The 16548-nt window shown below is 37.4% G+C and overlaps 1 protein-coding gene across 1 annotated transcript in view; it reads right to left on the bottom strand.

Annotated features, from left to right (window-relative positions):
- Nucleotides 1-16548, bottom strand: part of lpp (LIM domain containing preferred translocation partner in lipoma) — a 152585-nt gene that overhangs the window by 112859 nt on the left and 23178 nt on the right. Inside the window, exon 3 of the mRNA XM_084354004.1 lies at nt 14873-14918. The gene's annotated coding sequence lies outside the window, so the exon portion shown is untranslated. The remainder of the gene's footprint in view (nt 1-14872; nt 14919-16548) is intronic.

Genomic DNA, 16548 nt, shown 5'->3' with positions numbered 1-16548 from the left:
TTGATAACACTAGCATGTTGATGTTAGGCAGGTGTAATTAATGCTACAATCAACATGTTGGTGTTGCATGTCGGCATGCAAACATTTGCCAATTAGTAGTAAGCACAAAGTACAGCATGCATTAGTTTTGTTGGTATTTGGTCGAAAGCCCGACCTATATGTCGGTTGGCCATCATTATCGGCCAATATTGGCCTATCACAGCTATATATTGTATCAGTGTATATTCAATCTGACATAAGCCAACAAGAAAACCTTTTTTTTAAATGATTATGATGCAAAAAGATGCCTTGGGTAATTCATAACTATTAAATTCCAAGGGACATTAAACAAGTGCTTTGGTTCAGAGAATAGCCTATAAAAAAACCAAGTTTATTGCTGGATTTGAAATCTCATCAACAACATGATGTGATAATCATCCAGTGGCTGGCATGTTAAGTGGCCTGGGAGAGAGGGGAGAGAACAGAGAGTGGCTCTCCACTCTACGTGATCACTCGTTTGCTGTTGTAGGCTCCAGGGCGGGCATAGAAGCTCTGGTCGAATGAGGTGTCAATCAAACGGTGGCCGTCTTAGGATCTCCCAAATGAGAATAATGGCATTATGGAAGGAGTTTTTTTTAAGATGATAGCATATAAAAGCATCTACGATCACATTTCAAAGCAATTTTGTTTATTACGATATTTATTGCATTAATGCATGGAATATTGTGTCGTGGACTAAATGTTTTACTGAAAGGATCTACTAGACATTTGTGAATAAGAGGAGACAGCTTTTGTTGGAGTTTTATTCACTACTGAAACACCAAGATTATCATCAGTGAGTTGCCAAAAATTCATAAACGCTTGTTTGTCCACTTATTTGTTCGCTTATTTCTGTATCTGTCTGAAAGATTGTTACGATATGTGGCATGAGTACCCATTTAAACTGAGGAGTTGTGCACTTAGCCGTGGATGTATTGTCATGCAAATGAGCCAGACAAGCTAACAAGGGTTAAAAAAGCTCATTTTGAGAATCCTTGTTTGTTCAAGTCTAAAGGCCCTAAAAGAATTGGTGAGTTTCTCACCATGAATGATGAGGACCAAAATTAATACATCAACTTGGATGTTAGGTTTTTCTTTTCAAACTCTATCTTTACATACATACATAGAAATACTTAACAAACAAAGTGGGCAGAGGCTTTAAGAAAAAAATAATGTTCTCTAATTTCTTTACATCAATATCAGCCTAAATAATCCAGCAGGAATCTGGCTATAATGAATACCTCTGAAAATCTCCAAAAATTTGACTGACCTTCCTTTTTGGCCTACCATCTAATTAGCATTTCATACTTCCTGTTCTAGCATACTGCACTTCTGTGCAATGCAAAATAAATAGTGTGTGTGAAGAGTGATTTCACATCCAAACTGCCTTGCTGAGCAGCTTAAGGGAACGCATTGGTCCTTGCCTCCAAAAAAGTCAACCGGCTGTGTTGTGCCTCTGACGGCTCAAAATTAAATCAAACTGTTAATCCAAAAACTACAGAGGTGACAATGAAGGACCATTATTCAACGCTGGCCTATGGCTACACATGTCACTCTCGGATAGGTAGCTAATAAGTGCCTTTGGCTTTGGCAACGGATTGGGGCAAAGTCAACAAAGTAAAGCTTATCTGGGAGGGAACAACAGTGAGCGAGAGGAGCTGCAGACTTGCCTTAAACAGTTCATCACATGGAGTCATCATTAATAGGCCTCATCTGACAGGCATTAACCTTGGGCCTCTTATCACAGCAGAGGAAATGCTTATCATACAACAGGAGGCCTTTTCTGCTGTAGCTACCTGCATGGACTAGAGGGGGGGGGAAGGGAGCATGGTACCATCTTCAACCTTGATGTGTTAATTGCTGCCTTTCATTTTAAAATGAGCACTCGATTTTAAGAAGTGACTCTCAGCGGGGTCTCCTAAGAGACTGATACTAGAGGAGCTGCTCCCTTTATTTTAAATATTTGTGCAGCGTGGTGGAAGCGGCCGTTCTACTGACGTATAATAAAGCAAAATGGTGAAAAGTGAGAAGACTTGGATTGTAGCAAACATACAATATAGCTGGGCGTTTCAAGGACAGTCTACGATTAAAGTCTAGGTGATAATTAAGTCGGCGCGGCTTTCTCTGTTAAAAAAAAAAAACAAAGATTCTCTTAAAACTTTCTGAAATGTAATTTACGAAGACAGACTGGAATCCTCAAAGAATGAGGACACATTTTACTGTTGGACAGAGGTAATTATGATTCTGAACTCACAAACAAGTCAAGTGACTGGCTGTACGACTGTAACTGCTTCTGCTGGTGAACACTGAAGTGCTGAAATATGATAGAAGGGAGGCAAGCGTGTAATTTTGGGGCTCAGACTGTCAGCTGTGTGTATCTTTATAATGGTATGTGTGTGGTGCAGGAGTTGTAAATCAGTTTTGAATACATATTCTTTTAAAACCAATGGTGACTGGGATGGATATGATTGTCTTATTGCATATTTTAATTGGTTCAAAATGCATCTAGTCCAGTCTTTATAACACCACTATGATATGATGTCCATGTGCGGTAGAGCTATGTCTTTTACTGAATCGGTTAAAAAAAAAAGGAGTAGAAAAGATAAATACCATCAGTGTTTTCAACTTGCATCAATAATTTCTTATTGCATCATTACTATTTTATTTAAGAGATGAAAATTAGGAGAACTCTTATTTTATATCCCCATTTTATTTGGAGTGATACTCAGTACTGCCTTTGTTATGTTGCCAAGAGCTAGAAAGAGTTGTGTCAGCTCCCATCTAGGGATTAGCAGAATACCAATGAATGGAAAGTGTGCTTTCACACCGAACCTGTTCGGTCTGGTTTAGTAACTCCGGTGTGTTTTGGATCGATTCATATAGTCTAATGTTAAAGCTGAATTTACAAACGGACAAAAAAACGCTTATTATGTGTTTTTAGTGTGAATTAATGAGCCAAACTATGGTGAAATCCAAATCTAATCTAATAAAAAAAATTTAAAATAAAAATACTTATACCGTGTATACCTTTAACTATGACTTAAATTATAAACATAACTTAGAGCCTCAACAGAAACAATACAGGCATTATAGCAGGAGACTTCATGACAGAGAAGTTGCTGTGAATTGCCTAATAAAGAGGCCACTGAGTGTATTAATACTAGATTATTTGGCAACAGTGGTATCACATAAGCAAATTAGCACTTGCACGTGGGTTTTTCCCTCACCAATCAGACAGTGAAAGGGAGCAAAACCGGAGGTGTGTTATTTTTGTGTATTTTCCCAGTTCCTCATTAAGAAGAAATTGTGAAACTCCACGACCTCACAGTGACTATCCCACACCAATAATACAATATTACTTCTCTTTTTGGTCCCATTTCTACCTATTTATGATATGGGAAGTCTCCAATTTTAATGGGTCCAACTCAAGGGGTTTCCGTGTTGTTGTATTCACAAGAATGGTGCGCCATGAGGTCCATGTGACCTTGACCTTTGACCTTTCACCACCAAAATCTCAAGGCATTCTTGAGTTATCATGTGGTACATGTGCTGCACTAGTCATTCTTCTTCTACGGCCACTTACTGTACTGGAGTATGTAGATGTCATGTTTGTTAAGTCCACAAAAGTCATTTGGTTTCACATTTTTGTTCATATTTATTGGCTATAATTTCACTAATAATATAAATTGCCCATTATCTGGCAGATAATTTATCAGGTTACGCATCTCTAAGCCCCTTATGTTGAAAATATTCCTCGACAAGTTTGATTCAGACATCCGCAAAATGTACAGCTACAAAAACGTTTTACGCATGTGAACATTTTACTTATGTTCCCAAAAGATTTTCACACATGCTTCCAATTTTTCTACAACTACAAATGTTTTCCACATTCAAAAACTTTAATTTGAATTTTTTTAGTTACAACTTCACATATTCAGTTATGTGCATACATTTTTGTTCACATGCACACAATTCTGCTGGCTGTTAAATTAACTGTGAACAGCATTTCACCAGCTCAACATATTGATGACCCTTATTTGCATCCATATATAATAGAGAGATATAAATCTTATCCCTTTTGCTTGATTCACCTCTGCAATTGGACCGGTTTAGTAACATGTGCAAAAATTCTATCACTGTAACACAATACAGTTCTGAAGCCTGAACTTTGATGTTACCGTATAATCTCTCCGACATCCCAAACACTGTAAGATCTTTAGAAGTCAGAATGAATTTACACAAATGTACCAAGAAAAATGTGTGGGAGACCCCCATGAAACTGCGAGAGAAATCTTTTCAATAAATTGCCAGGGAGCGTAGCCTCCAATACAAGTATTATTTTACTTCCCTTTTTTGGCAGTTCTGTCTTTGTTCTGTTTTCTAAGCGGTGACAGAAATGTGTAAGCTCCCATTTATGTTTTTAAATTCACATGTCGCTATGCATTTCAAAACAAGAGAGGCATCTCTGAATTTTGAACACCTCATGATAGCGAGATAAGTGCCTTCATTAAAGCAGCATGTTTTATGAATGTGTCACAACACTTGGTCCAAAATAAGCAGCACACTTTTAAGGCTTAGCTGTGCAAAAAGGTGATGTGACATGTCTGTGATCAAATTAGGACTTAGCAATATTTAAATTAAATCATATGGTGAACGTTAATGGATTGTTTGCTCACTGATCAAATCTGACCCAACCATTCCAGATAAAGGAGATTATCTGAGTTAATGACAGTTAATAAATAAGCTCTAACAATGTTTTCCCCCAACTTTAACTCTGATTATTGCACATTTTGTGATGAATATTCAATATTACAGAGGAGAACTTAACATGTGAAATGTTTTTTATGGGATTTAAGGTATGCTGAAAAGACTGCACATTTGTTAGCTGTTATTCCCAGCTGTCATACAACAGTAAAATACTAAGGCGTAAAAAATGCTAGTGTCAGCCACACTCCATGCAGGGTATATGGAGATGTTTACTGTTTATTTGCTGCAAAACATCATCAAGCTAAGTGAAAAGAACATCCTACAGTGGTTGTAAACAAGATCTTTGCATAAACGCCTGCTGACCAGATGCAACATTAAGTACAAAGTAACACCCGTCATAGCTGAGCAACAACAGTGATTTAAACTGAACTGTGCACAGACGAATGGAAGGCAACGCGAGAAAACAGAATAAAGTCACAGAAGGTATAATCCCTATACTGTAAGAGCGGTGGATTAGCGGATTTCTGGATTTCTGGATTTCTCACAGTCACTGCCATATGCTGCTGGAGTTACACCTTTCCAGTCTCACTCAGTGAAGAAATCCTCCAGCAAATTCAACCTCATCGAAGGTCTTCAAAATAGCTCCTTCAATTACGAACCCATGGTAAACTGCTTTCAACAAGTGAAACTCTGTCGCCTTTGGTACTCGCTTCAAAAACTTTGTTCAATTTATCATTCTGTGGCAGTAAACGGAGATATTTCCCACTTAAGAGAGTCTGAGATTTCCAAACCTTTTCATATCACAGGTATTGAGCTGTTATTTAATGTTGAACACAGCTTATCCTCCACTGCTACAATGAGCACTGCACATCTATCCCCTTATTCCAACTTCTATTGGGTTTTGGCTTGGGGACATAATCCCCTCCCTGGCTCGCTCACTGGCAAAGCCACATAGAATCAACTCATCAATAACACTTTGTTTGCTGCATACAGATGACTTTGCTCAAGAATCCTCATAGCACAGCGCAGGATATAAAGACATGAATGAGTGTAAGCTTGTGACAATTTCATCTGAGCTTTTTTTTTTTTTAAATACTTGAGCTACCATTTAAGCAATTGCAGCAGACAGAGATTTCGCATTGTAATTGTATCCGAATCATTCGACTTGGCCCAGGGTGCTTCCCCCTTTTGTCTTGACTTACAGGTATTGCTTCTATTCTACACTCTTTTCTTAGCAGCAGAAAAAGACTTGGGCAAGGGTTGGCAGCCACAGCGCTGTTTCCTTCAACCTGGGTATATTCTGCAGCGCTGGACTGCAGGACCACAGATACATAACAATGAGGAGCTTTAGGTCCATAGCTTCATCATGTCACACTGAGCCAGGGTTTCCTCATACTCTCTTTAACACACACACACAATACCACCAGCTCAGCTCTGTATAAGGTTCTCACCCACTGGGAGACAGTTATTACTAAACTACAGTCGGCGACAAAGATTGACAAAGAGCTTGAGATTGCACACAAGTTGATCATCTACATTTTTAGAGCACACACAGTTCTCTATATTCCCCTTGTGCAGCCCCCTCTGATTATAAGTGCGCTCTATTTCCTGTTTTGTATTTCAACTTTGTAAATGCTGGCTATACACACTAAAGATCATGTGTCAGCAACATAACATGGATTAACTTGACCCAGTACCAATAGGTTTTCACACGTAAAAAATTCACGTCAAAATTATCGATACTTTATACCTTTTTGATACCATGTGCTTAAAAAATTCTGATATCAATGTATTGGCCAGTAAACACACATTTTTCATAATGCTTCCTAAAATGTGGTTATCAAAAACTTCTGCTTTACGATCTCTTGGAATAAAAGGTTTCATATTGCTGTTTATGGGACAAATACACAGATATGTCTGTGATAGGCCAGATACACATACAGATATATCTATTCTATTCTATTATACATAAGAAAAACACAAATACCAACACTGTCTGACCACCATGAGTATCATGGCAGTAGTGTGACCAGCTGACTCAGTGTTTGTCAGACTGTTGTAGAAGAAAGTCTCTCATTTTTATTTCCAGCTCTGGCAGTTCTTAACGCTGTCCATAATGTTGTAAAAGTGGTCAGATATTTGCTAAAACGCAGGTGCAAAATGAGCACAAGCAGATGTCCACCTACACAACTCAACACACTCCCACTGCTGGAGGTTAAAAGACAAAAATAACTCAGTCAGAGCTCTTGTTATTGAAATCTATAAGGTCAATAAGATGTGTTTCATTTGTAAAGTAAACAGCGAGATTTGATTATTTAGAGCCACACAAGAGAACATCACAAAGAGATTTTCCTGCACAGCAGATGAAGACTTTGGCTCAAGGATATCTTACAGATCGCTTTGACAAACATTTGACAGCACAGATGTGTTTTTGTAATGTTCAAACATTCTTGAAGGGCCTTGATAGAACAGAAACATCTAGGCGATTGTGTAAATCTAAAAATTGGACACATTTGGACTTCCATGATTCATCCATGGATCACTTCTTACAATAAATCAGATCTTTGCCGAGCTCCTGAAGAAAAACAAAGAAAATCCTGCCTAGCCAGAAGCATCTGTGCAGCAGCAGCAGCAGGGCTGGGTTAAATGCTTTGGCCCATAGTCTTTGTGCGCAGTTGTTTGGACTCTTATTTAATCTTTCACTTCTCCACTGCTCACTCTGCAGCGCTGTGACCCTTGGTGACACCCAAAGAAGATTAATTGAAAAGCAAAGTCAAACTAGTTGTTTTTGGAAGGCTTTACACTTAATTGACTCATGGCTGTTGCTGTTTATTTCTTCCTGCTGCTTAAATCCAAATCCAAACTGCTCAGTGGTCCATCTAAAAATCAAGCCAGGGTATCTATGTCAGCCCTCTTAATCACTCTGGGGTTGTCTTAATCTCTCCATCTTAAGCATGTCTTATTTACTTGTTTTGTACTCCTCACTTTCCTTGTAGAAAGTGATCGCAGCTCAACCGAAGATCACCGTGTGCTCCAGTTTCTCGTGGAAAGCTGCGGTAATTGTTCAAGAATAGTCCTTCATCCTCAGTGTGTAAACATGCAGCTTGATAGCAGCCATCAAATATATCTGGAGAGCTGTGAACAAAGGGTACAATTGCTCTATCATATGCCAGTTCAATACACCATTATTTTCCATTGCATTGTTAAGGCGTGTGGGCCCTCCCAGGCAACAGAGCAGCATTGATTCAATGAAATAGATTCCTGCTCACTGTGTTTGCATTCCAAAAATGCACTCTGTTAGAGTAGAGAGTGTCTCTGTGCCACACATAAAGTTAACCAAATGATTAACTTGTGTAGAAAAATGAACTGCCATTCAATGAGGTGTAAAAACTATGACTGCACGACTATCATATGAAGCAAGTTAATCGATCTGCAGTTGAACACACTATAAGAATTCAACTGTATTTCATCTTTTTCCAAGAGCGCATGGACTCAAGTTGAGAATTTGTTAAAAAAAAACTCACAAATTCATATTGAAAGGAAGCATTTTTTTCAAGCGTTACAGTTAAATACAATTTTTAAAATGTGGTGCAACAAAATAATTGATCAGGCTTTTTTCATCCTCATCATTTTTCAAAAACAGCTTTTTGAAGTTTCAGTTCCACCTTAAAAATAGAAGGAAATGCAGAAGCACCATGTTATTTTGGTGAAAATATTGCCTTTGGAACATACTGAACATATTAATGGGAAAGTTTAAGAGGCTTATGTAACAGTAGTTGTTTGGGAAGTTTCTGCAGATTTTCTATTTTTGTTTTTGTTCATATCCAATGTGAAAAAAAATGCAACCAAAGGTGATGAGAATGTAGCTGACCACAAGCCAGGGTCAGAGGGATTAAAGAACTACTGAGAACTTGAGGAAAATTGTATCAGAAACCACAAGAATGTCTTGAATTTTAATTTAATAACTTCAATTTTTCATATTTTATTTATCAACTACTTATTTAACTGTTCAGTTATACTTTCTGTAACCAGCAGGTCTAAGTCTGGGCTGTCGAAAGTGGAGCCTGCGGGCAAAATTCAGCCAACATAAGGTTAGATTTAGCCCTGCAGACGTTTCTAGTGAAAATATATCTATATATTTAATTATTCCATTTAAATTTTTGTGGGATAAAATGTTCTTTAAATATGTAGGTAGATCCTCATTATTATTTAGTTTTCATAGTCTGAGCACAGTGGTTAGAGTGACACTGCGCAGGAAGTCAATAAATTAAGGGATCTTCAGATCCTAGTACCATTTTTACATATCAACAATAAAATACAATAGGTGTTGGCTTTTGTCCCGACCTGGAATAGAATTCTGGAGGTTAAATGCTGAAGACTTTACAGAATTATTTTGTTGGTCTGAAAACAATCAAACGTGTAGTGGAATCAGATTTTAATACTCATGTGTAAGTGTTTTGAAGGTTAAAGTTCTCTCAGTCAAAATCCCAAATTCCAATGAAGAAAAGTGTACTGTTGCCTGTGAACAATAACACATCAAACCTTTAACAGACACATTTCAGGCCGACTACGTTCTTGCTTTTTGATGGAGTATAACTTTAAGAAAGAAATGTGGAAGTCTACACATTCACATAAAAGTAAGTCGTTTTTTTCAATGTGTGCGTTTAACAAAGAGGATCTGGCACATAAAGCAATTCACTTTTTGATTGCGTGACCAGACCAACACAGCCTGTGAATAGAGTACCTCCCCCTTGCATCTGCTTGTGATAGCATCTTTAGGATAGACGTCACAAGCAAATGATTTATTTCAGATGCTATGTAATCTAGCTCCGACCATTTGGCAATGTCGACCTCGACCATCATAACTCACACATTGGTATCTACTGCAGTCGGACTGGGCAGAATCTCTACAGTAACTTGTATTTTCAGGAAGAAAGAAAGGGAGGATAAAGAAACAGAGAAAGTCAAGCAGGCAGAAGAGAATAAGGAAAGATTACTCCTGTTGCATAACGGCACTGCCAGCCTCATTCATCCATATCTGCCAAATTTGATGCTAATAAATTGCACAATCCCATAATTAAAGGTGCCACAAGAGAGCTAACCAGGGTCTTTGTTAGCCAGTGCTTATGAATATAAAATTCTTCAGGCACCATGTGAGCTCATAGTAGTAATAGTAGCAACATTCATTAGCATTCATATTGTTGTTTTGTATGTCATTTGTTCCGGGCCATCTAATCCGAAGCAAACATGTGTTCTGGCAGCAATCTAGCTAGTAAAGTAAGGGCCGGCAGAATGATCAGATGCACTTTCTGTTCAGATGGTTGATCAGACATGAGGTGATGTGGATTCATGATGAGGAATCATTTGGAGGTTTTACACACTGTACGAGTTTGTCCTTGTTTACTGTACGTCAGCGTAATTAGAAAATATCGGAAACACACTGAACAGAAGGGTTGGGCTGATTTGAAAATGTTTAAACCGGTTTGATGAAAGGCATCAGATCATACCAGACTGGTAATACTAAATTTCACATCCGGATGTTGTACGAGACTCAGCCGCTCCCAAGAGGAACATAATGAGAGAGTGTAGCGGCACTACAGTCCATCAGGGCAACTGCAACACAATTTGTTTTACTTTCTGGCAACAACCCTCCAAAATCAACCAAAATTGCCATTGTATGCTAATCAGATAGTCCTGTGTCAGAAGACCTCGGTCAAAAGTTCCTGTGCAGGTGGTGTTAACACCAACACTTCCAGGTAGTCCAGCTAGCTTCACTGCTAACTGAGCGATAACAATAATAACATGTCATGGAACAGAAAACAGTTATCAGCAGTTGGCAGCCACTCTGCCACTATTGCATCTATACGTTTTCATATAAACACTGAGACACTGAACAAGATAATTTCAAGAGTTGAAGACGGCCCATCATAAATATATTTTACTGACTTGATATTAGCAAAATAAAAAGACTATTCTAGATTACGTTTTGCAATATAAGCAAAAACCAAACACAGATTTGAGCTTATGTAACATGCTTTCTTCTTTCTGTGCTTAAAGCGGTTTTATACACAAAATGCATAAATACTGTTGAGATTATCAGGTTGGAAAAGCTCTGAAGGAAAAATGAATAACACTATCAACCTGAGTAAGGAGTTGCATTTATCTATAAGATGTTTACCTTTAATACACTAAGCCGGTATCAGTTGGAATGAAAAGCATGGTTATTGAATGAAAGAAAAGAATGCAGACATTTCCTAAAGAAAAGAAGCCATAATATAATTTCCCTGAGAGTCCAGCAAACACTAAAGGATTTGTCCATTTACATAAAGCCCTTATATTCTGAAATGAGTCAAGGAAAACCGTTTGGCTGTAGCTCTTGTCAAGCCCAACATAGAGTTAAGCATTTCAAATTCTACAGTGAAGCTAAACTGTTCTTGAAATTCAGCTGGCAGCCAGCCTCGCTAGTCATCCGTCGATTTGATGTGTGCTTCAAGAACCTGGCCCAAACAGACAAACTGTGAGCCAGGAATCCAAACAAACAGTCTGAGAAACCAAGAACCATCCTTGGCAAATTAAGTTTGTACCATCACTGTGGCCCAAGCATGTAAGGCGGTCTCCACCAGACCACTTCTGTGCTACTGTGATGCTGGAAAACGGAGAAAAGAAACCAAACTTCTGTGTGTTGGGTGCTATTCTACTATTTGGCCTTAAGATTCAAGAACGATTCACTGTGTCATTACTGTATTCTAAATACTGCGTTTGAATCACAACCTAAAGCGCGGAAACTATCAGGTTTTAATAAGCACTCCACAGAAAATGTGCCTGTGTGCATGTGTTGTGTATGTTGCGCATGAACCAGAGTGCTTGAGTTATTGTACACGTATGCACAAAGCTGTGTTTATGAGGTAAGTGAGGTTTGTGGGTACAGTGCATATAGCTGGGTTGAGCCTTCACTACAAAATAGCTCACATTTCTCTTTGCTTATGCTAAGCACTTTGTGGTGTTGTTGATTATTGAGTTTTCAAAGGGATGACATAAAGGTCAAGCTGAATCAATACAAATATTGCTCTTTCTTTGCATGACTCACCTTACTATCCTTATTACAAAGCCCAAAGACCGTAAGTGATTTATAGTGAGAATAAATCTGGGACTGTTTATCGAGACTCATTCTTCTACTCTTGACTACCTGTACAAACAGGACTGTACTACAAGTGTAAAATAAGCAAACAAGATCACTCAGCTCTTTGAGTGTGTGAAAAACAAGTGATTTTACCCTCACTGATGACCCTGACACATATTCTATCTGAAATGAAGGCAAATAGGTTCCACGGCAATTTTCTACAATTCAGTAGGGAAAAACTAAAACGCTGCAGTGGTCTCTGTTGAGCAATACATCAACGTAGGTGTTAAAAGATCAATTATTCTACATTAAAATAGTTTTTAAATAAAGGATTAAGAATAATAAATGGCATTATCAGAAAAATACAGCCTGCATCTACAGGCACTATAAAACTATATAAATAGAAACAGAAATGATTTAAAAAACAATATTAGGCTATCTTATGTGTATTATAAACATGATATCAACATTTCATTTTAAATATCACGGTCATTGTCAATACTGGTGTAACGCCCTTAGCTGAAAGGTAACCCTCGATCAAACTGTACGTAGTTCGTGAACAGACTCCCTACTTTTTGAGCAGCAAAAAAATGCATTCCTCGCTAATTTAAATGTCAAAAACAATACAGATGACATTTCAGCATTTCTTTCTGTAGAGACAACTAAATAAGATACAGAATCTGCACAAATCTGAATATAAAAGGTAATTTCACATAGCCACTGAAAAGGATCACAAAATAAAACCATGGTTTAATGAACACAGAATTTTGGACACCTGTCAGATCACACATCAGAAAACACACTCACACTGTGCGGGTGTGCGTGTCTTTTATGTTTTTTGGTGATGTTGGTAGAGATGGTTGTGTCTAATAATACATTAAAAAAAAGAACACATTTTTGCCAGTTTTTGCCAACACAAAAGGAAGCAGCTTTTGTCTGCCCCATATCTCAGAGGGAGCAAGTTAGCTTATTATTACTAGAAGAATAAAAGAGTGTTAATGAAAGCCGTAGCAGGGAAGGAAGCTTCTTGGACCACCTGTTCAACATTTTCATATTCAGTGAAGAAGAGCTCAGGTTCCCATATGAGCACCTTGCCATCTGTTTCAAAAATATATCGAATTTTGGTATTCAACCACTGTGCATGCTTTGCTAAACACGGACACCTCGAAGCTTGCTCATTTCAATGTCTGCATTTACAGTTTGAGCAATATACTGTCTTACTGTATGAGCTGTGGGCTATATTCAGTTCATTACAAATAAATCTGCTTTAATGTGAAGATACAAACAAACTACTGAGTGGGGTTAATCTAATGGCATACATTTAATTGAAAATCAAGTCTACACTTTTCCATTAGAATTAGAAACACACAAGCATGACTGCAACACTGATGAAATTATATCTTAAATCAATTATAGCAAGGACCATTAGTGTTATCAGGACATGCAAACATAATTTTGATGTGGCTGTTAAGGGACTTCTCAGTCAGCTAATCAGGGGATAAAGACAAAGAATCACTTTAGGCTTAACTAATGCACCAAATGCGGACTTAATATGCAGCAATAAGGTCTACAAGCATTATTATTAACGGGTATATTTATATTGATAAATTCTTTCTCTTTATTTTCAAACCTAAAAATGTGTCTCTCCTTCATTGTAGTTGCTTCTAACAACACAACCCAGGTAAACAGATAACAGTTTACTGTTGTAATATAGACTATCCAAATGGTAGCATGCTAAACAGTCACGGCAATTACTAGTTCACTTGTATTCACTGCTGTTTTAAAAATAAATCGTAAGATGTTTATGTGCTCCCTTACCAGTCATGGTTTTTTTTACATTAATGTTAACGTACACTTCTTCAGGTTTCGATATGTTTTAGCCCAAATCCTTATTTCTGAGTGTGTGATGCCTAGTAAACATTTGTAATTGTTTTAAAGTCTTTCTGGACCACGGCACATCTCGTGACCATCTCGTGGTGCTATGACAATCATGAGGTAAAACCTACATATTAAATCAATGTCTTTGCTGGAGGAAACATCAGCTGGCTTTAGTTCAACCGAGGACTAAGGGCACACTGGACAAAGCTTTATTTGAATAGATAGGCTTCTGTTTGGTTCCACATTTTCTATCTAAAACACATGACTTGTTTTTCTTATAACCAAGGTTAACTGAATAAATTAAGCACGCATCATGGGAACACTGATTGTACGTCATTAGGGCAGCCCTGTGCCCTTTAGTCAACTTTCCATGCATCGACCATGCACGGGAATTAAACTGTTAATAAATATAATAATGTGGATGCCAAAGCCAATAAAGATATGAATACATACAATACAAATATGACCTAATTATGAATTTGCCATACATTTTTAGAATACATTATTGCGTTACAGTATACAAAACATTAACCCTTATTATTATTATTATTATTATCATTATTATTGTTATTAAATTATTCACACTGCAATTTTGTTTCTTAAACAATTGAAGAAATAATGAAACGAGATGGAAAACATTTTGTTATAGCAGACAGTTACAAACTTTCACCAAATCTGTGAGATACACGTGAGATCGTCAAAAACATGAAAAAAAGGTCTATTTAGACTACACATAGTCCTTGGATGAACTTAAACCAGCTGATATTTCCTCCAGCAAAGACGTTGATTTAATATTTAGGTTTTATCTCAAGATTGTCAGAGCACCACTGCCAGACTACATTGGCCCTTTGTGGAGTTTTTGGCATAGTGACCGAAGTCAAAGATATAGGTCACGAGATGCACCGTGGTACACAAAGACTGTACACACACTCAGAAATAAGGATTTGGGCTAAAAAAATATGGAAACCACCATTACAACTACAAAAGTTCTTTGTAAGGTCAAATATATATTAATACTGCCTACAGGGAAATGTAAGGTCGACAAAATGAATCAGGCAGGCAATTACAGCAGTACTCATAGAGGCCTTTCTGGTCTGTAAATAAACAGTATTGCATTGTTTTATAAAGGAAGGAAAATAAGGTACTTACCCAAATTTCAACACTAAGTTGTGGTGGGGACAACAGGATCAGACACCTGAAAAGAAACACAGTATAATTATACAGCTCCAAAACAAAATCAGCACAAACGTAATATGTAAAATCAAGTTTCATAATAAGACAAGTGATTAAGGGCAGAATGGATCTGGATCAGTTCATTTAAAACTGTCCAATATCAGGTTGCAGCAGCTGTTTGGGTGTTTAATTTCTCTCCGCGCCTTTCATTCAATTGTTTACTTTAAGAAAGTTAGCATTAAAGTGCAGCTCTAACTCCTGAAGTGAAACACTAACTTTTGACTGCAGGGGATACATTCAAAAATGATAATTGTGACTGAAATTTCTATTTCTGGTGTTGTGAATGTCCTACATTCTGTTTAGATACAGGTAAGGGTGGGGGTGGAATGATTTTTGTCTCCAGGGCCCGAAGATGTGTATTCCTCTTGCTGAGGAATTCTTTTGTTCTGATAAATTGACATTGTCAGTTTCCCACATTGCCACAGTGTGGCATATACTATAGGGAGCAGTAGTGGGAACACAGATGCTACATACGATTGGCGTCAGTCAATGTGACAGTTCTTGTTTTTTCTTTTCTTTTGAGGGAGGGGGGTCTATTTTTCTAAATCTGAACTTCCAAGTCGAGGAAGCAGGAAGGAATAGGAATTAATACACCTACACTCCCCTTCTCCCTTTAGAATGGCAAAAATCTCTTTGTACCCACATCATAATTACTGGTGGGCGCCAGTTTGGGATTGTTATCCATGCCTCCTTCTCACTTTTTTTGCAAGTATAATACAATGTTTTGAGAACATGCAACTGACAACTAAGTCTTTTCTCAACTTCACTTCAGTTTCTTTACGCCATGCTAATGTTAAAGAACAAGTATTGCTTGAAGTGGCATTCCTTGTTCTAGCATATGCTCCCTATTTTCAGAGGCGCTGTTTTTCCACATGCACAGCGAGTAGCCGTGCACAGAGGAAAAGTAACCAGCAGCCGGGGTGCTGGGGACATGTTCCTCCAGGGAAATGATGTTGATGAACAAACTCTATTTTGGTGTCATTTCATGCAGTCTGAAACTCTGATTCTAGTCAAAATGCAGCCTCAATTACTGAGTAATTTAAATGTGTCTACCACAAAAAATGTTTTACTTTCCACTTTTAATTAAGAGTTTTAGCATTGAGCACTAAACAGCGGTGTATACTTTAAATGATGGTAATAAAGAGAATCATTTTCTTTCCGTGGTAACTTAAATGAGAAATGAGCTTAGTATGCTTTTACCTAATGATTGTTAAAACTCTGCATCAGAAGGTAATCCTGATGAAATACAAATATTTTCTTAAACCATCTTATAGTACAACAAAGTAACAATATATGCAAGTATTAGAACTAAAAATATGCATTATTTGCAAAATAGAATCTCATAATAATTTTAAAAGTATATTATCCCCCAAAAACACCAAATATTCTCTGTTTCTAGGTGTAAAATGTGAGACTTTGCAGCTTGTCATTGTTTTTCTCATCTTTGTTCAGACAAAAGACAACATTTGACATTTTTTCACCATTTTCTGTCATTTTAAAGTTGAAGAATTAATTAAATGAGAAAAATCTATGGATAAATAAAGATACGATTATAAACAATAAAGACAATTAGCTGTAGTCCTGGAGAACAT

Source organism: Pagrus pagrus (assembly GCF_965226575.1).
Source record: "Pagrus pagrus genome assembly, chromosome: 6".
Taxonomy (NCBI): domain Eukaryota; kingdom Metazoa; phylum Chordata; class Actinopteri; order Spariformes; family Sparidae; genus Pagrus; species Pagrus pagrus.
This window is presented reverse-complemented; position numbering and strand designations above follow the sequence as displayed.